A 17,143-nucleotide genomic window follows, 5' to 3' on the forward strand; every position below is an offset into this window, starting at 1 on the left:
CCTCCGTGATGGACTGGATGGAGGAGAGGAGGGCATCTGTAGCACTTGCAGAGTCTGAGAAAAGCAGCTCCGCTGAATCCTGGGTATCCTCGCTGGACCCGCTCCACCGGGGGGCCCCACACTGGCCCTCGTTCTGAGGAGCAGGAGTGGGGGAGGGGTCCTCGCTGTTCTCGGGGGTTTTCAAACCCTCGTGCTTGTCTGGTGCAGTCTGCGGTTGTGGGGGCGTAGTGGATTTCTCTTCCACCAGCCCCGGAGCCACAGCAGGACTGATCCTGGCTGGAGGCTGAGAGTCTTTGTCCAACAAGGGTTCTTTGTTTGACTTGTTGTTTGCTTTGGATTTTCGGGCCGGTTTGGCTGAAACAAGCACTGCCTCATCCTTTCTCATTTTGAGTTTATTGGCGTAGGCGTTTGGGCAGTTCTTAAAAACGTGTCCTTCCGAGCCACATAAATTGCACTTTGGCAGCATTGAACAGTCAGAGGCTAAATGTCCCTGTTTGCCACAGGTCTTGCAGCATTTCACAGTGCAGGACGATGCCAGGTGTCCCACAGCACCACAGCGCCGACACACCTTTGGTTGTCCCACATAAAACACATAGCCATTGCAGGCGCCCAGCCGGATTGTAGAGGGCAGGTGCCTTAAGCCTCCATTTACGCTGTCCGGTAGCAAGCGAACCTCGAATTTCCTTGCTCCTGTTTTTATACCATCAACATCTCTAACTTCAGTTCCATTCTTACGGGATCCAAAGGTTGCCATTTCAAAAACCGCAAATCGAACACTTCTTCCAACAAAAGAAAAACAATCCAACTACTCCACCTACAGGCTGATCAAGGTATCTCCCCTGCCAGGTAAGTATGAGTTAAACAGGCCCCTGCAAGCGGCCCGCACCCACAGCACAAATCGCGCAGCCTAGGCCACCTCCTCGCCCCGCACGCCACCGCCTCCTGCTGGGCCCACTCTTTCACACACTCACACGCCACACTAACACTCAAAAGTGTGGGCAAAACGAGAAAACGAGCGCGCCGTTTCCTACACATCTGCAGTCGCCGTTGCGCATTCGCAGCATGTCCCGGGATGCAATTCAGCCTCATTTGCATAACTCCAGACCGGCAGATCGCCACGCAAGTTCGCGACGTGCGCCTGCCACACACCGAACAAACCTTTTCAGCAATTTCCAAAAAAAGGGCCTGCTCGCCTGCCCACAAGGCTCCGTCTCTTACCTGCTCTCCAGAGCCTGCTGCCTTCTGTGCTTTTCTCTCGGCACCGCTGCAGTGCACACAACTCCTGCAGCGGGAGGGGGGGAGAAAGTTCCCACGCTCCGCCGCAGGGAAGGCTCGCTCCGTGCGCACACGTCCTTTCGATGCCAGTCCAACAAGTGCTCCGCATTAGCTGCGTCGGGGCTCCGGCGTGTCGCACCTCACCTCACCTCGCCCTACCCCCTCCTTGAATGTCTGCCGCTGGGCATGCCCCGCTCTCCTCCGCCTTATCTTATCGCGTGTGAGCACCGACAATGGCCACAATGCCGGGGAATGGCACCTGTAAAGTGTTAATTGGGGCACAGGAACAGCCCGTCTCGTCTCGGGGGGGCCGGCTTCAGAGACAATACAGCAAACACAGCGGGGCGGGGGAAGAAGACGACACCACACATGCGGGTACATTCAGCTCCGGCGGGAACGAGACATTTGTCGGTCTTTTCAAGTGCCGAGAGCCGAGCAATCCTTCACTTGTATCGTTTCTCCCCGGTGACTAGATCTGGCCCTGCGACTCTCGACTGGGCTCACCCCCGGGGCAGCCCAGCAGGTGTGAGCCTGGCCGGCACCCGGATAGGAGATTCCACCCCGGAAAAGCTCCGGTTGCTGCTGCTCCTGCAAGAGGTGTGACTGGGACCAGTAGGGAGCGCTCACCCTGCGGGCTGTGTGGCTCTCTTACGCCCCAGCCTCCTGATGGCGACACTCTGCTGCACAAACAGGCGCCGTCCTTCGGGGGAGGCGTCAAACCGAGGTCCCGACCCTCCTTGGCCATTAGGAAACCCCAGGGCGTCTCTCAAAAAGAGACGCCGTGGGTGTCCCTCTGGTGTTAGTGCTCCCCTTTACCCATCAGTCGGGGTCTCCTCCTAATCCCCGTCTCACCTGTAACAATCAATGACGAGGCCCCCCTGTCCGTGAGATTTAGTACTCGCGCAAGAGACCGAGGGCAGAGCGCGAACGCGGTCCCCCGCCCCCCACAAAGTGCGCGCTCCGGGTTCCCTCTCGGGGCCCTGCAACACAGCGGAAGGGCAGCGAGAAGGAGCCTCTTGCTCTGACGCCGCAAGGCCACAAGAGGGCGGAGGCGCCGCGCGCCCGGCCGACGTGTTGGACCGGTGCGCTTTACGTGCTGAAATAAACACGCGAAAGCCCCGAAATGTTTCCAGAGTGCTGTGCACTGGAGGTTTTTGTCTGGTGAAGACTTGCCTGGTGCTCCTCCGTGCAGATTGTTTGTCCTCCTCCAGTGCGGGACGAGTCAACACAAGGGAGCGCATTCGCCAACATCCAGGCACGCAATGCGATTTGGAAAGCAGCTCCTTTCCAAAGAGTTGCACACGAACGATCCTTCAGTCCCGCTCGGGGGGCACGGAACCCCCGCCACACACAGCTTCAAGTAGCGAGTCAGGCGCCGGGGCTTTCGCTTTCAGCCACACCACCCTGAACACGCCCGATCTTGTCTGATCTCGGAAGCTAAGCAGCGTCGGGCCTGGTTAGTACTTGGATGGGAGACTGCCTGGGAATACCAGGTGCTGTAAGCTTTTGCTCTCCCGGCCAGCAGGGGTCGCCGTTGGTGCCGTAGGCTTTGGGAGGAAAACCTGCAGGATGGAAAGGTGATCTATAGCCTCATCTCTAGAGATGTTTTGTTGCTGTGGCATGTGTGTGACAAATATTCCAAAAAAAAAACCCGTCTGTAAAACGAATATCGAAGCTACCTCTAAATCTGCAAATGAAGATGAGTCGATAAACCACTCGTTTTTCGTATAACTAGACATATATTCATTTGTTACCGATTTCATTCATTGAGCACGGATACAATAGAGGTACAGCCATTCACTGTTTGACATGTCTGCACTGGTACAGAACCGAGCAATCAGAAAACGGGTGAAACTGTCTTTAGACTCAGCATACAGTACCGAGGCCCCCCATGACCAAATAAAGGCTAACCTCGATAATCAGCCTAAAGAACGCAGACTACAGCAAAACGACTGACTTTGAAAAGGGAATGAACGTCCGGAAGGAGTAGTGGAACTAGCTTGAGATGCTTCTCCGGACCCCTAACTAAAAGCCAGCGAGAACCAGCAGCGGCGTCCACTCCTGTCGAACCGGGATCCTTCCGCAGCCACGCAGCTCGTGGTGTCCTAACCTTCCTGTATCTGATTTTGGACCAAGCACATCAGGGGAGAGCGCGAACGCAGTCCCCCACTACCAGAAATTATGCAGTCGAGATTCCCACATTTGGGGAATTCGCAGGGGTCAGCACAGCCGGAGTGCAATGGCCGAGCCTCGCCCTGGGTGTACCTCCTTCTTGATCAAGGTATCTCCCCTGCCAGGTAAGTATGAGTTAAACAGGCCCCTGCAAGCGGCCCGCACCCACAGCACAAATCGCGCAGCCTAGGCCACCTCCTCGCCCCGCACGCCACCGCCTCCTGCTGGGCCCACTCTTTCACACACTCACACGCCACACTAACACTCAAAAGTGTGGGCAAAACGAGAAAACGAGCGCGCCGTTTCCTACACATCTGCAGTCGCCGTTGCGCATTCGCAGCATGTCCCGGGATGCAATTTGGCCTCATTTGCATAACTCCAGACCGGCAGATCGCCACGCAAGCTCGCGACGTGCGCCTGCCACACACCGAACAAACCTTTTCAGCAATTTCCAAAAAACGGGCCTGCTCGCCTGCCCACAAGGCTCCGTCTCTTACCTGTTCTCCAGAGCCTGCTGCCTTCTGTGCTTTTCTCTCGGCACCGCTGCAGTGCACACAACTCCTGCAGCGGGAGGGGGGGAGAAAGTTCCCGCTCTCCGCCGCAGGGAAGGCTCGCTCCGTGCGCACACGTCCTTTCGATGCCAGTCCAACAAGTGCTCCGCATTAGCTGCGTCGGGGCTCCGGCGTGTCGCACCTCACCTCACCTCGCACTGCCCCCTCCTTGAATGTCTGCCGCTGGGCATGCCCCGCTCTCCTCCGCCTTATCTTATCGCGTGTGAGCACCGACAATGGCCACAATGCCGGGGAATGGCACCTGTAAAGTGTTAATTGGGGCACAGGAACAGCCCGTCTCGTCTCGGGGGGGCCGGCTTCAGAGACAATACAGCAAACACAGCGGGGCGGGGGAAGAAGACGACACCACACATGCGGGTACATTCAGCTCCGGCGGGAACGAGACATTTGTCGGTCTTTTCAAGTGCCGAGAGCCGAGCAATCCTTCACTTGTATCATTTCTCCCCGGTGACTAGATCTGGCCCTGCGACTCTCGACTGGGCTCACCCCCGGGGCAGCCCAGCAGGTGTGAGCCTGGCCGGCACCCGGATGGGAGATTCCACCCCGGAAAAGCTCCGGTTGCTGCTGCTCCTGCAAGAGGTGTGACTGGGACCAGTAGGGAGTGCTCACCCTGCGGGCTGTGTGGCTCTCTTACGCCCCAGCCTCCTGATGGCGACACTCTGCTGCACAAACAGGCGCCGTCCTTCGGGGGAGGCGTCAAACCGAGGTCCCGACCCTCCTTGGCCATTAGGAAACCCCAGGGCGTCTCTCAAAAAGAGACGCCGGGGGTGTCCCTCTGGTGTTAGTGCTCCCCTTTACCCATCAGTCGGGGTCTCCTCCTAACCCCCGTCTCACCTGTAACAATCAATGACGAGGCCCCCCTGTCCGTGAGATTTAGTACTCGCGCAAGAGACCGGGGGCAGAGCGCGAACGCGGTCCCCCGCCCCCCACAAAGTGCGCGCTCCGGGTTCCCTCTCGGGGCCCTGCAACACAGCGGAAGGGCAGCGAGAAGGAGCCTCTTGCTCTGACGCCGCAAGGCCACAAGAGGGCGGAGGCGCCGCGCGCCCGGCCGACGTGTTGGACCGGTGCGCTTTACGTGCTGAAATAAACACGCGAAAGCCCCGAAATGTTTCCAGAGTGCTGTGCACTGGAGGTTTTTGTCTGGTGAAGACTTGCCTGGTGCTCCTCCGTGCAGATTGTTTGTCCTCCTCCAGTGCGGGACGAGCCAACACAAGGTAGCGCATTCGCCAACATCCAGGCATGCAATGCGATTTGGAAAGCAGCTCCTTTCCAAAGAGTTGCACACGAACGATCCTTCAGTCCCGCTCGGGGGGCACGGAACCCCCGCCACACACAGCTTCAAGTAGCGAGTCAGGCGCCGGGGCTTTCGCTTTCAGCCACACCACCCTGAACACGCCCGATCTCGTCTGATCTCGGAAGCTAAGCAGCGTCGGGCCTGGTTAGTACTTGGATGGGAGACTGCCTGGGAATACCAGGTGCTGTAAGCTTTTGCTCTCCCGGCCAGCAGGGGTCGCCGTTGGTGCCGTAGGCTTTGGGAGGAAAACCTGCAGGATGGAAAGGTGATCTATAGCCTCATCTCTAGAGATGTTTTGTTGCTGTGGCATGTGTGTGACCCATATTCCAAAAAAAAAACCCGTCTGTAAAACGAATATCGAAGCTGCCTCTAAATCTGCAAATGAAGATGAGTCGATAAACCACTCGTTTTTCGTATAACTAGACATATATTCATTTGTTACCGATTTCATTCATTGAGCACGGATACAATAGAGGTACAGCCATTCACTGTTTGACATGTCTGCACTGGTACAGAACCGAGCAATCAGAAAACGGGTGAAACTGTCTTTAGACTCAGCATACAGTACCGAGGCCCCCCATGACCAAATAAAGGCTAACCTCGATAATCAGCCTAAAGAACGCAGACTACAGCAAAACGACTGACTTTGAAAAGGGAATGAACGTCCGGAAGGAGTAGTGGAACTAGCTTGAGATGCTTCTCCGGACCCCTAACTAAAAGCCAGCGAGAACCAGCAGCGGCGTCCACTCCTGTCGAACCGGGATCCTTCCGCAGCCACGCAGCTCGTGGTGTCCTAACCTTCCTGTATCTGATTTTGGACCAAGCACATCAGGGGAGAGCGCGAACGCAGTCCCCCACTACCAGAAATTATGCAGTCGAGATTCCCACATTTGGGGAATTCGCAGGGGTCAGCACAGCCGGAGTGCAATGGCCGAGCCTCGCCCTGGGTGAACCGATTTCGATTCGATTTTTAAGAACTTTATTTTCTTTTCACAAAAAAATACAGGAAATCACAAATCAGAAAGCTTTACATTAATATACATACTTAAAACAGTATATATGATCACATCTCATTACATTTTGACACGGTAACAGTTACATAGCAACAATTTTCTTTTTTTCTGGTGCAAATCACATTCTTTATTTAAACATGATAATGTTTTTCACAGTTTCTTGAGATGTTGACCTATGCTCTCTATTTCCCACAGATTTTCTGCTTCCTCCCTCCCTTCTCTCCACAGATCTCTGAGGTAATAGTTCTCTCGGGTGATGAACAGGGCCAGGCTACCTGCTGCCTTGACTGGGACCTCGATGCCTTTGAACAGCCCCATGTTCCTCACTCTCCACAGGGCGTCTTTCCCACTGTTCACCACGGCCCAGATCCTGTCAAACACGTCAGGAGGAAGCTTGACAGGAGAGATGCCGTATCTAACGAAAGCAGCGGTCAGGGTAAATTGGGGCGAGAGAGCCTGCAACCAATCTTCAAACTGGGCCCAGAAGGCCTTAGCAAAAAAGCAGGACCACAGGAGATGGGTCACAGTCTCCTCCTCGCCGCAGCCCACCCTAACGCAGCGAGGGCTGGGGGTGAGGCCCCTACGGTACAAGAAAGTTCGTACCGGTAAGCACTGGTGGACGACACTCCAGGCTAAATCTCTGTGAATGTTGCACAGAAATTTAGAGGATGTGTGTTTCCACACCTTCCTTGTTTGGGCTGATGTTAAAATGCCCACAGGGGTCTGCCTATTGTTCTGGGGTGCTACGAAATCTTCCAGTTTTTGGACGCTGACATCTCGGAGGGGAATATGGCCAATTGGGTGAGATCTTAGAAAACTTTTAACTGTCCCATAAATTGCAGGGCATGTGTCAGAGAGTGGGACGTCCAGCTTGGGTCTGACACCCCACACTCTGAACACCTCCCTACCTACCCAGAGCCTGGAAAAATAAGTCCAGGTACGCGCTGCAGGTGCTGTTGCAAAGCCTCTCAGCACAGAGGCCAGGAAAATGCACAGCAGCTTCGTAGCAATATCTGGGACAGACTTCCCCCCTGAGGGTAGCGGCCTGTACATTATTTCCCTTCTGAGTCTTTCCTGCTTCCCACCCCATAGAAATTGAAACATCAATCTCCTCAGCACCGCCGCAACACGGTGTGGGATTGGGAAGGTAGAAGCCAGAAAATTCAAGACAGGCAAGAGCTCGGCTTTGATGACCAGCACCTTCCCTGTCATGGTGAGGTCTCGGTCCTTCCATTGCATCAGTTTTTTGTTTAAGATTGGCAATTTGTTCTGCCAATTTACTGTTCCCATCTCTTCTCCAAAATACACCCCCAGGACCTTAATTCTCTTCTCTTGCAGCCTGAGATCATGTTCTTCTTTTGGCTCCCTCCAGTTCTGATAAAAAATCTCACTCTTAGATGTGTTAATTTTTGCGGAGGAAGCCAAAGAGAACCGATCACAGCACTGCAGAGCTCTGCTAATTGAGGCATTGTCAGAGAGGAGCAGGGTGACGTCATCCATGTATAGAGATGTCTTTACCTCTCCTCCCCCACTTCCAGGCACTGGTATCCCATTAATGGCCTGATCCTGGCGCAAGGCACAGGCTAAGGGCTCCATAGCCAAAACGAATAACAAGGGGGATAATGGGCAGCCCTGCCTCACCCCTGAACAGACTTCAAAGGTGCGTGATCTATTGCCATTAACCATGACTCTGCTGTTGCTACCTGTGTACAGCAGGTTAATCCACTTTCTCATGATGGGGCCAAACTTCATGTGCTCAAGTACCGATGTTAAGTACTGCCGGTTTAGGCGGTCAAAGGCCTTTTCTAGGTCTACACCTAAAATGCACAGAGGGAGGGAGCGATCCTCAGAGTACAGACAGACATCCCTCAACAAGGCCAGGTTGTCGCTCATCAGGCGTCCTGCTATCCCACAAGTCTGTTCTTTCCCTACCAGTGAGGCCACTACATTTTGTAGGCGCAGGAAAAGGGCTTTGGACAGGATCTTAGTGTCCACGCCTAACAGGCTGAGGGGTCTCCAGTTCTTTATGTCATTTTTTGCTCCTTTCTTAAACAAGAGAGAGATAGTGCCTTCTCTTAAGGAGTCAGGCAGCAATTCTGTCTTGTAGCTTTCCTCGAATAGGAGCAGTAGCGGATCCTGAAGCAGATCCCAAAAGGTGCAATAAAATTCTTTAGGGAGCCCGTCAGCACCCGGAGTTTTCCCCTTCTGTAAGCTCTCCATAGCCTGTCTCAGCTCTTCTACTGTCAAATCCCTCTCAAGTACTTCCCTATCTTCTTCACTCAAAATGTTTTCTAGCTTTGAGGTAAAAAAATGAATATCTTCATCCTTTACCTCTGTAGAGCTGTACAGTCTTGAGTAGAAGGCCTCGGTGCAGGAGAGGATAGCACTCGGCTCTGTTCTCTCTCGTCCCTCCTCATCAACTACACTTTCCATGACAGTCTTGGAGCCTACCACTTTCCTGAAAAAGAAGCGAGTACACTTCTCATTTTCTTCCAAGAACTGCACTCTGCTTCTTAACAGCACTCCTCGACTACTTTCTTCGGCTATGCTCCGGATGTCCTTTTTTAAAAGGGCGATATCCTCGAGCACATCGAAGCCACTGTGCAGCATCGTGTAGAGACGCTGCAGCTGCCTCTGTTTCCTGGCTAGCACTCCTCTCCGTCTGGCAGCAGCCTTCCTTCCCTCAGCCATGAAAAAGGCCTTTGTCCTCACCTTCACCTCCTCCCACCACTCTCCTACTGACCCGTACAGACACTGCAAGGACAGCCACTGTGATAGTTTCTCCTTGTAGCGGGATACTACCCCCTCGTTCTCTAGCAGCTTTGTGTTGAGTTTCCAGAGGCCTGGGCCAAAGACAGTCCCGCCCTGGAGTTCCACTCTACACCCTAAAGCCTGATGATCTGAGAAGAAGACAGGCTGAAGAGTGACCCCAACAACTTTCACTCTCTCTGAGACAAAGCAATAGTCAATTCTGGAGCTGCTATTCCTCCCTGACCATGTATATCCTGCTGTTGTGGGATATATACATCTATATGTGTCTGAGAGTTTAAAGTCTTGAACTAAGTTTTGCAGGGCCAGTGAGCTGGAATCCAATTTTATCGGCGAGCTAGACTGCCTGTCTGTGTGCTCTAAGATACAATTAAAATCCCCTCCCACTATCACGTCTGTGCTGCATAACAATAGGGGGGAGAGTGCCTTGAGTAGCTCCACCCTTCCTCCTACGTCAGTAGGGCAATACACATTGATTAGCCGCAGGTTAACGGTCCCCCATTCCACATCCACACACAGCAACCTGCCATCTATGACCCTCTGAATACTTTTCAATTTGAATGCCCATCCTTTGAAAAGAATGGCCACGCCAGAGGCTCTGTTGTTATTGTCCCCTGACCAAACAGAAGGCCCTTTATCCCACCTATCTTCAAAGCTTTTATACCTCTCTTGATAGGCTAAAGCACACTCCTGCAACATCAACACATCTCCCTCTCTCTGCTGGAGGTAATCAAAGACAGACTGGCATTTAACTCTGTCATTGATACCTCTTGTGTTAAGAGAAATTATGTTAAGAGCCATATTACATAAGAAAGTGGAACCAGTCTTTACAAAACACATTTCTCTTCGGTCTCACCTGTTACCTTTTTCTTTTTCTTTTTCTTCTTACCAATTTCCTGCCAGCCATCCTCTGAATGAGCCTTCATCAGGGTGGCAGCAGTAAAAGCGTTCACAGAGTCCATTTCAAGGAAGGGGGTAGAGGGAGGGGTGGAGAGGTTCCAGCTGTCCCCATCGCCATGCTCTCCTTCCTCCTCGCTCGGGGAGAAAACAGAGTCATTTTTTCTTTTCCTCAAGTCCAGCTCCTGGGAGCACTGAGGGGAAAGGGGTGCAGCCGATGCACCAGTCTCCTCTTCCCCCTCACCCACCAGCTGCTGCAGATCCTCCGTGATGGACTGGATGGAGGAGAGGAGGGCATCTGTAGCACTTGCAGAGTCTGAGAAAAGCAGCTCCGCTGAATCCTGGGTATCCTCGCTGGACCCGCTCCACCGGGGGGCCCCACACTGGCCCTCGTTCTGAGGAGCAGGAGTGGGGGAGGGGTCCTCGCTGTTCTCGGGGGTTTTCAAACCCTCGTGCTTGTCTGGTGCAGTCTGCGGTTGTGGGGGCGTAGTGGATTTCTCTTCCACCAGCCCCGGAGCCACAGCAGGACTGATCCTGGCTGGAGGCTGAGAGTCTTTGTCCAACAAGGGTTCTTTGTTTGACTTGTTGTTTGCTTTGGATTTTCGGGCCGGTTTGGCTGAAACAAGCACTGCCTCATCCTTTCTCATTTTGAGTTTATTGGCGTAGGCGTGAGGGCAGTTCTTAAAAACGTGTCCTTCCGAGCCACATAAATTGCACTTTGGCAGCATTGAACAGTCAGAGGCTAAATGTCCCTGTTTGCCACAGGTCTTGCAGCATTTCACAGTGCAGGACGATGCCAGGTGTCCCACAGCACCACAGCGCCGACACACCTTTGGTTGTCCCACATAAAACACATAGCCATTGCAGGCGCCCAGCCGGATTGTAGAGGGCAGGTGCCTTAAGCCTCCATTTACGCTGTCCGGTAGCAAGCGAACCTCGAATTTCCTTGCTCCTGTTTTTATACCATCAACATCTCTAACCTCAGTTCCATGGTGGACGGTGCAGTACTGGTTAAGCCAGGTGTGAATGTCCTCCGTCTTTGCCAGTTCCGAGAACATAACAACATGCACCGTTTTCCTCTCTCTCTGTGTCAGAGGCTGCAAGTTGATCTTCTCAAGTGCAGGAACTTTGCCTCTTTTTGCCTCAAACACATCCACGCATTGTTCAAACAGAGGATAGGTAGCAAATACAACCTCAAATGCTTTCTGACCTGGGAGAGCGAAGATGAAATCCAAGTGCCGAGGTTCAAAGCCAAGTTCCTTCTGTAACACTTTTCTGCTGAACTGCATACGATCCATGAAGAGGTCATCCAAGAGCTCAAAACGTACAGCATTCTTACGGGATCCAAAGGTTGCCATTTCAAAAACCGCAAATCGAACACTGCTTCCAACAAAAGAAAAACAATCCAACTACTCCACCTACAGGCTGATCAAGGTATCTCCCCTGCCAGGTAAGTATGAGTTAAACAGGCCCCTGCAAGCGGCCCGCACCCACAGCACAAATCGCGCAGCCTAGGCCACCTCCTCGCCCCGCACGCCACCGCCTCCTGCTGGGCCCACTCTTTCACACACTCACACGCCACACTAACACTCAAAAGTGTGGGCAAAACGAGAAAACGAGCGCGCCGTTTCCTACACATCTGCAGTCGCCGTTGCGCATTCGCAGCATGTCCCGGGATGCAATTCGGCCTCATTTGCATAACTCCAGACCGGCAGATCGCCACGCAAGCTCGCGACGTGCGCCTGCCACACACCGAACAAACCTTTTCAGCAATTTCCAAAAAACGGGCCTGCTCGCCTGCCCACAAGGCTCCGTCTCTTACCTGTTCTCCAGAGCCTGCTGCCTTCTGTGCTTTTCTCTCGGCACCGCTGCAGTGCACACAACTCCTGCAGCGGGAGGGGGGGAGAAAGTTCCCGCTCTCCGCCGCAGGGAAGGCTCGCTCCGTGCGCACACGTCTTTTCTTTGCCAGTCCAACAAGTGCTCCGCATTAGCTGCGTCGGGGCTCCGGCGTGTCGCACCTCACCTCACCTCGCACTGCCCCCTCCTTGAATGTCTGCCGCTGGGCATGCCCCGCTCTCCTCCGCCTTATCTTATCGCGTGTGAGCACCGACAATGGCCACAATGCCGGGGAATGGCACCTGTAAAGTGTTAATTGGGGCACAGGAACAGCCCGTCTCGTCTCGGGGGGGCCGGCTTCAGAGACAATACAGCAAACACAGCGGGGCGGGGGAAGAAGACGACACCACACATGCGGGTACATTCAGCTCCGGCGGGAACGAGACATTTGTCGGTCTTTTCAAGTGCCGAGAGCCGAGCAATCCTTCACTTGTATCGTTTCTCCCCGGTGACTAGATCTGGCCCTGCGACTCTCGACTGGGCTCACCCCCGGGGCAGCCCAGCAGGTGTGAGCCTGGCCGGCACCCGGATGGGAGATTCCACCCCGGAAAAGCTCCGGTTGCTGCTGCTCCTGCAAGAGGTGTGACTGGGACCAGTAGGGAGTGCTCACCCTGCGGGCTGTGTGGCTCTCTTACGCCCCAGCCTCCTGATGGCGACACTCTGCTGCACAAACAGGCGCCGTCCTTCGGGGGAGGCGTCAAACCGAGGTCCCGACCCTCCTTGGCCATTAGGAAACCCCAGGGCGTCTCTCAAAAAGAGACGCCGGGGGTGTCCCTCTGGTGTTAGTGCTCCCCTTTACCCATCAGTCGGGGTCTCCTCCTAATCCCCGTCTCACCTGTAACAATCAATGACGAGGCCCCCCTGTCCGTGAGATTTAGTACTCGCGCAAGAGACCGGGGGCAGAGCGCGAACGCGGTCCCCCGCCCCCCACAAAGTGCGCGCTCCGGGTTCCCTCTCGGGGCCCTGCAACACAGCGGAAGGGCAGCGAGAAGGAGCCTCTTGCTCTGACGCCGCAAGGCCACAAGAGGGCGGAGGCGCCGCGCGCCCGGCCGACGTGTTGGACCGGTGCGCTTTACGTGCTGAAATAAACACGCGAAAGCCCCGAAATGTTTCCAGAGTGCTGTGCACTGGAGGTTTTTGTCTGGTGAAGACTTGCCTGGTGCTCCTCCGTGCAGATTGTTTGTCCTCCTCCAGTGCGGGACGAGCCAACACAAGGTAGCGCATTCGCCAACATCCAGGCATGCAATGCGATTTGGAAAGCAGCTCCTTTCCAAAGAGTTGCACACGAACGATCCTTCAGTCCCGCTCGGGGGGCACGGAACCCCCGCCACACACAGCTTCAAGTAGCGAGTCAGGCGCCGGGGCTTTCGCTTATGGCCACACCACCCTGAACACGCCCGATCTCGTCTGATCTCGGAAGCTAAGCAGCGTCGGGCCTGGTTAGTACTTGGATGGGAGACTGCCTGGGAATACCAGGTGCTGTAAGCTTTTGCTCTCCCGGCCAGCAGGGGTCGCCGTTGGTGCCGTAGGCTTTGGGAGGAAAACCTGCAGGATGGAAAGGTGATCTATAGCCTCATCTCTAGAGATGTTTTGTTGCTGTGGCATGTGTGTGACCCATATTCCAAAAAAAAAACCCGTCTGTAAAACGAATATCGAAGCTGCCTCTAAATCTGCAAATGAAGATGAGTCGATAAACCACTCGTTTTTCGTATAACTAGACATATATTCATTTGTTACCGATTTCATTCATTGAGCACGGATACAATAGAGGTACAGCCATTCACTGTTTGACATGTCTGCACTGGTACAGAACCGAGCAATCAGAAAACGGGTGAAACTGTCTTTAGACTCAGCATACAGTACCGAGGCCCCCCATGACCAAATAAAGGCTAACCTCGATAATCAGCCTAAAGAACGCAGACTACAGCAAAACGACTGACTTTGAAAAGGGAATGAACGTCCGGAAGGAGTAGTGGAACTAGCTTGAGATGCTTCTCCGGACCCCTAACTAAAAGCCAGCGAGAACCAGCAGCGGCGTCCACTCCTGTCGAACCGGGATCCTTCCGCAGCCACGCAGCTCGTGGTGTCCTAACCTTCCTGTATCTGATTTTGGACCAAGCACATCAGGGGAGAGCGCGAACGCAGTCCCCCACTATCAGAAATTATGCAGTCGAGATTCCCACATTTGGGGAATTCGCAGGGGTCAGCACAGCCGGAGTGCAATGGCCGAGCCTCGCCCTGGGTGAACCTCCTTCTTGATCAAGGTATCTCCCCTGCCAGGTAAGTATGAGTTAAACAGGCCCCTGCAAGCGGCCCGCACCCACAGCACAAATCGCGCAGCCTAGGCCACCTCCTCGCCCCGCACGCCACCGCCTCCTGCTGGGCCCACTCTTTCACACACTCACACGCCACACTAACACTCAAAAGTGTGGGCAAAACGAGAAAACGAGCGCGCCGTTTCCTACACATCTGCAGTCGCCGTTGCGCATTCGCAGCATGTCCCGGGATGCAATTCGGCCTCATTTGCATAACTCCAGACCGGCAGATCGCCACGCAAGCTCGCGACGTGCGCCTGCCACACACCGAACAAACCTTTTCAGCAATTTCCAAAAAACGGGCCTGCTCGCCTGCCCACAAGGCTCCGTCTCTTACCTGCTCTCCAGAGCCTGCTGCCTTCTGTGCTTTTCTCTCGGCACCGCTGCAGTGCACACAACTCCTGCAGCGGGAGGGGGGGAGAAAGTTCCCGCGCTCCGCCGCAGGGAAGGCTCGCTCCGTGCGCACACGTCCTTTCGATGCCAGTCCAACAAGTGCTCCGCATTAGCTGCGTCGGGGCTCCGGCGTGTCGCACCTCACCTCACCTCGCACTGCCCCCTCCTTGAATGTCTGCCGCTGGGCATGCCCCGCTCTCCTCCGCCTTATCTTATCGCGTGTGAGCACCGACAATGGCCACAATGCCGGGGAATGGCACCTGTAAAGTGTTAATTGGGGCACAGGAACAGCCCGTCTCGTCTCGGGGGGGCCGGCTTCAGAGACAATACAGCAAACACAGCGGGGCGGGGGAAGAAGACGACACCACACATGCGGGTACATTCAGCTCCGGCGGGAACGAGACATTTGTCGGTCTTTTCAAGTGCCGAGAGCCGAGCAATCCTTCACTTGTATCGTTTCTCCCCGGTGACTAGATCTGGCCCTGCGACTCTCGACTGGGCTCACCCCCGGGGCAGCCCAGCAGGTGTGAGCCTGGCCGGCACCCGGATGGGAGATTCCACCCCGGAAAAGCTCCGGTTGCTGCTGCTCCTGCAAGAGGTGTGACTGGGACCAGTAGGGAGCGCTCACCCTGCGGGCTGTGTGGCTCTCTTACGCCCCAGCCTCCTGATGGCGACACTCTGCTGCACAAACAGGCGCCGTCCTTCGGGGGAGGCGTCAAACCGAGGTCCCGACCCTCCTTGGCCATTAGGAAACCCCAGGGCGTCTCTCAAAAAGAGACGCCGTGGGTGTCCCTCTGGTGTTAGTGCTCCCCTTTACCCATCAGTCGGGGTCTCCTCCTAATCCCCGTCTCACCTGTAACAATCAATGACGAGGCCCCCCTGTCCGTGAGATTTAGTACTCGCGCAAGAGACCGGGGGCAGAGCGCGAACACGGTCCCCCGCCCCCCACAAAGTGCGCGCTCCGGGTTCCCTCTCGGGGCCCTGCAACACAGCGGAAGGGCAGCGAGAAGGAGCCTCTTGCTCTGACGCCGCAAGGCCACAAGAGGGCGGAGGCGCCGTGCGCCCGGCCGACGTGTTGGACCGGTGCGCTTTACGTGCTGAAATAAACACGCGAAAGCCCCGAAATGTTTCCAGAGTGCTGTGCACTGGAGGTTTTTGTCTGGTGAAGACTTGCCTGGTGCTCCTCCGTGCAGATTGTTTGTCCTCCTCCAGTGCGGGACGAGCCAACACAAGGGAGCGCATTCGCCAACATCCAGGCACGCAATGCGATTTGGAAAGCAGCTCCTTTCCAAAGAGTGGCACACGAACGATCCTTCAGTCCCGCTCGGGGAGCACGGAACCCCCGCCACACACAGCTTCAAGTAGCAAGTCAGGCGCCGGGGCTTTTGCTTACGGCCACACCACCCTGAACACGCCCGATCTCGTCTGATCTCGGAAGCTAAGCAGCGTCGGGCCTGGTTAGTACTTGGATGGGAGACTGCCTGGGAATACCAGGTGCTGTAAGCTTTTGCTCTCCCGGCCAGCAGGGGTCGCCGTTGGTGCCGTAGGCTTTGGGAGGAAAACCTGCAGGATGGAAAGGTGATCTATAGCCTCATCTCTAGAGATGTTTTGTTGCTGTGGCATGTGTGTGACCCATATTCCAAAAAAAAAACCCGTCTGTAAAACGAATATCGAAGCTGCCTCTAAATCTGCAAATGAAGATGAGTCGATAAACCACTCGTTTTTCGTATAACTAGACATATATTCATTTGTTACCGATTTCATTCATTGAGCACGGATACAATAGAGGTACAGCCATTCACTGTTTGACATGTCTGCACTGGTACAGAACCGAGCAATCAGAAAACGGGTGAAACTGTCTTTAGACTCAGCATACAGTACCGAGGCCCCCCATGACCAAATAAAGGCTAACCTCGATAATCAGCCTAAAGAACGCAGACTACAGCAAAACGACTGACTTTGAAAAGGGAATGAACGTCCGGAAGGAGTAGTGGAACTAGCTTGAGATGCTTCTCCGGACCCCTAACTAAAAGCCAGCGAGAACCAGCAGCGGCGTCCACTCCTGTCGAACCAGGATCCTTCCGCAGCCACGCAGCTCGTGGTGTCCTAACCTTCCTGTATCTGATTTTGGACCAAGCACATCAGGGGAGAGCGCGAACGCAGTCCCCCACTACCAGAAATTATGCAGTCGAGATTCCCACATTTGGGGAATTCGCAGGGGTCAGCACAGCCGGAGTGCAATGGCCGAGCCTCGCCCTGGGTGAACCGATTTCGATTTTTAAGAACTTTATTTTCTTTTCACAAAAAAATACAGGACATCACAAATCAGAAAGCTTTACATTCATATACATACTTAAAACAGTATATATGATCACATCTCATTACATTTTGACATGGTAACAGTTACATAGCAACAATTTTCTTTTTTTCTGGTGCAAATCACATTCTTTACTTAAACTTGATAATGTTTTTCACAGTTTCTTGAGATATTGACCTATGCTCTCTATTTCCCACAGATTTTCTGCTTCCTCCCTCCCTTCTCTCCAC

At 54.3% G+C, this 17,143-nt stretch overlaps 7 non-coding genes and 1 pseudogene across 7 annotated transcripts; 4 read left to right on the forward strand and 4 right to left on the reverse strand.

Moving 5' to 3' along the window:
• Positions 1-2,661: 2,661 nt before the first annotated feature.
• On the forward strand, positions 2,662-2,780 carry LOC138237402 (5S ribosomal RNA). Its single transcript, XR_011188935.1, has one exon. It is a non-coding gene; the product is annotated as a 5S ribosomal RNA (ribosomal RNA).
• Positions 2,781-3,416: 636 nt separating this feature from the next.
• Positions 3,417-3,580, reverse strand: LOC138237413 (U1 spliceosomal RNA). The gene has a single exon (XR_011188946.1). It is a non-coding gene; the product is annotated as a U1 spliceosomal RNA (small nuclear RNA).
• Positions 3,581-5,387: 1,807 nt separating this feature from the next.
• On the forward strand, positions 5,388-5,506 carry LOC138237395 (5S ribosomal RNA). Its single transcript, XR_011188928.1, has one exon. It is a non-coding gene; the product is annotated as a 5S ribosomal RNA (ribosomal RNA).
• Positions 5,507-6,142: 636 nt separating this feature from the next.
• Positions 6,143-6,283, reverse strand: LOC138237418 (U1 spliceosomal RNA; annotated as a pseudogene).
• Positions 6,284-13,257: 6,974 nt separating this feature from the next.
• On the forward strand, positions 13,258-13,376 carry LOC138237365 (5S ribosomal RNA). Its single transcript, XR_011188899.1, has one exon. It is a non-coding gene; the product is annotated as a 5S ribosomal RNA (ribosomal RNA).
• A 636-nt stretch (positions 13,377-14,012) lies between these two features.
• On the reverse strand, positions 14,013-14,176 carry LOC138237411 (U1 spliceosomal RNA). Its single transcript, XR_011188944.1, has one exon. It is a non-coding gene; the product is annotated as a U1 spliceosomal RNA (small nuclear RNA).
• Positions 14,177-15,983: 1,807 nt separating this feature from the next.
• Positions 15,984-16,102, forward strand: LOC138237416 (5S ribosomal RNA). Its single transcript, XR_011188949.1, has one exon. It is a non-coding gene; the product is annotated as a 5S ribosomal RNA (ribosomal RNA).
• A 636-nt stretch (positions 16,103-16,738) lies between these two features.
• On the reverse strand, positions 16,739-16,908 carry LOC138237423 (U1 spliceosomal RNA). The gene has a single exon (XR_011188955.1). It is a non-coding gene; the product is annotated as a U1 spliceosomal RNA (small nuclear RNA).
• Positions 16,909-17,143: the final 235 nt, after the last annotated feature.

Source organism: Lepisosteus oculatus, unplaced genomic scaffold, assembly GCF_040954835.1.
Source record: "Lepisosteus oculatus isolate fLepOcu1 unplaced genomic scaffold, fLepOcu1.hap2 HAP2_SCAFFOLD_96, whole genome shotgun sequence".
In the NCBI taxonomy this organism is placed as follows: Eukaryota; Metazoa; Chordata; class Actinopteri; order Semionotiformes; family Lepisosteidae; genus Lepisosteus; species Lepisosteus oculatus.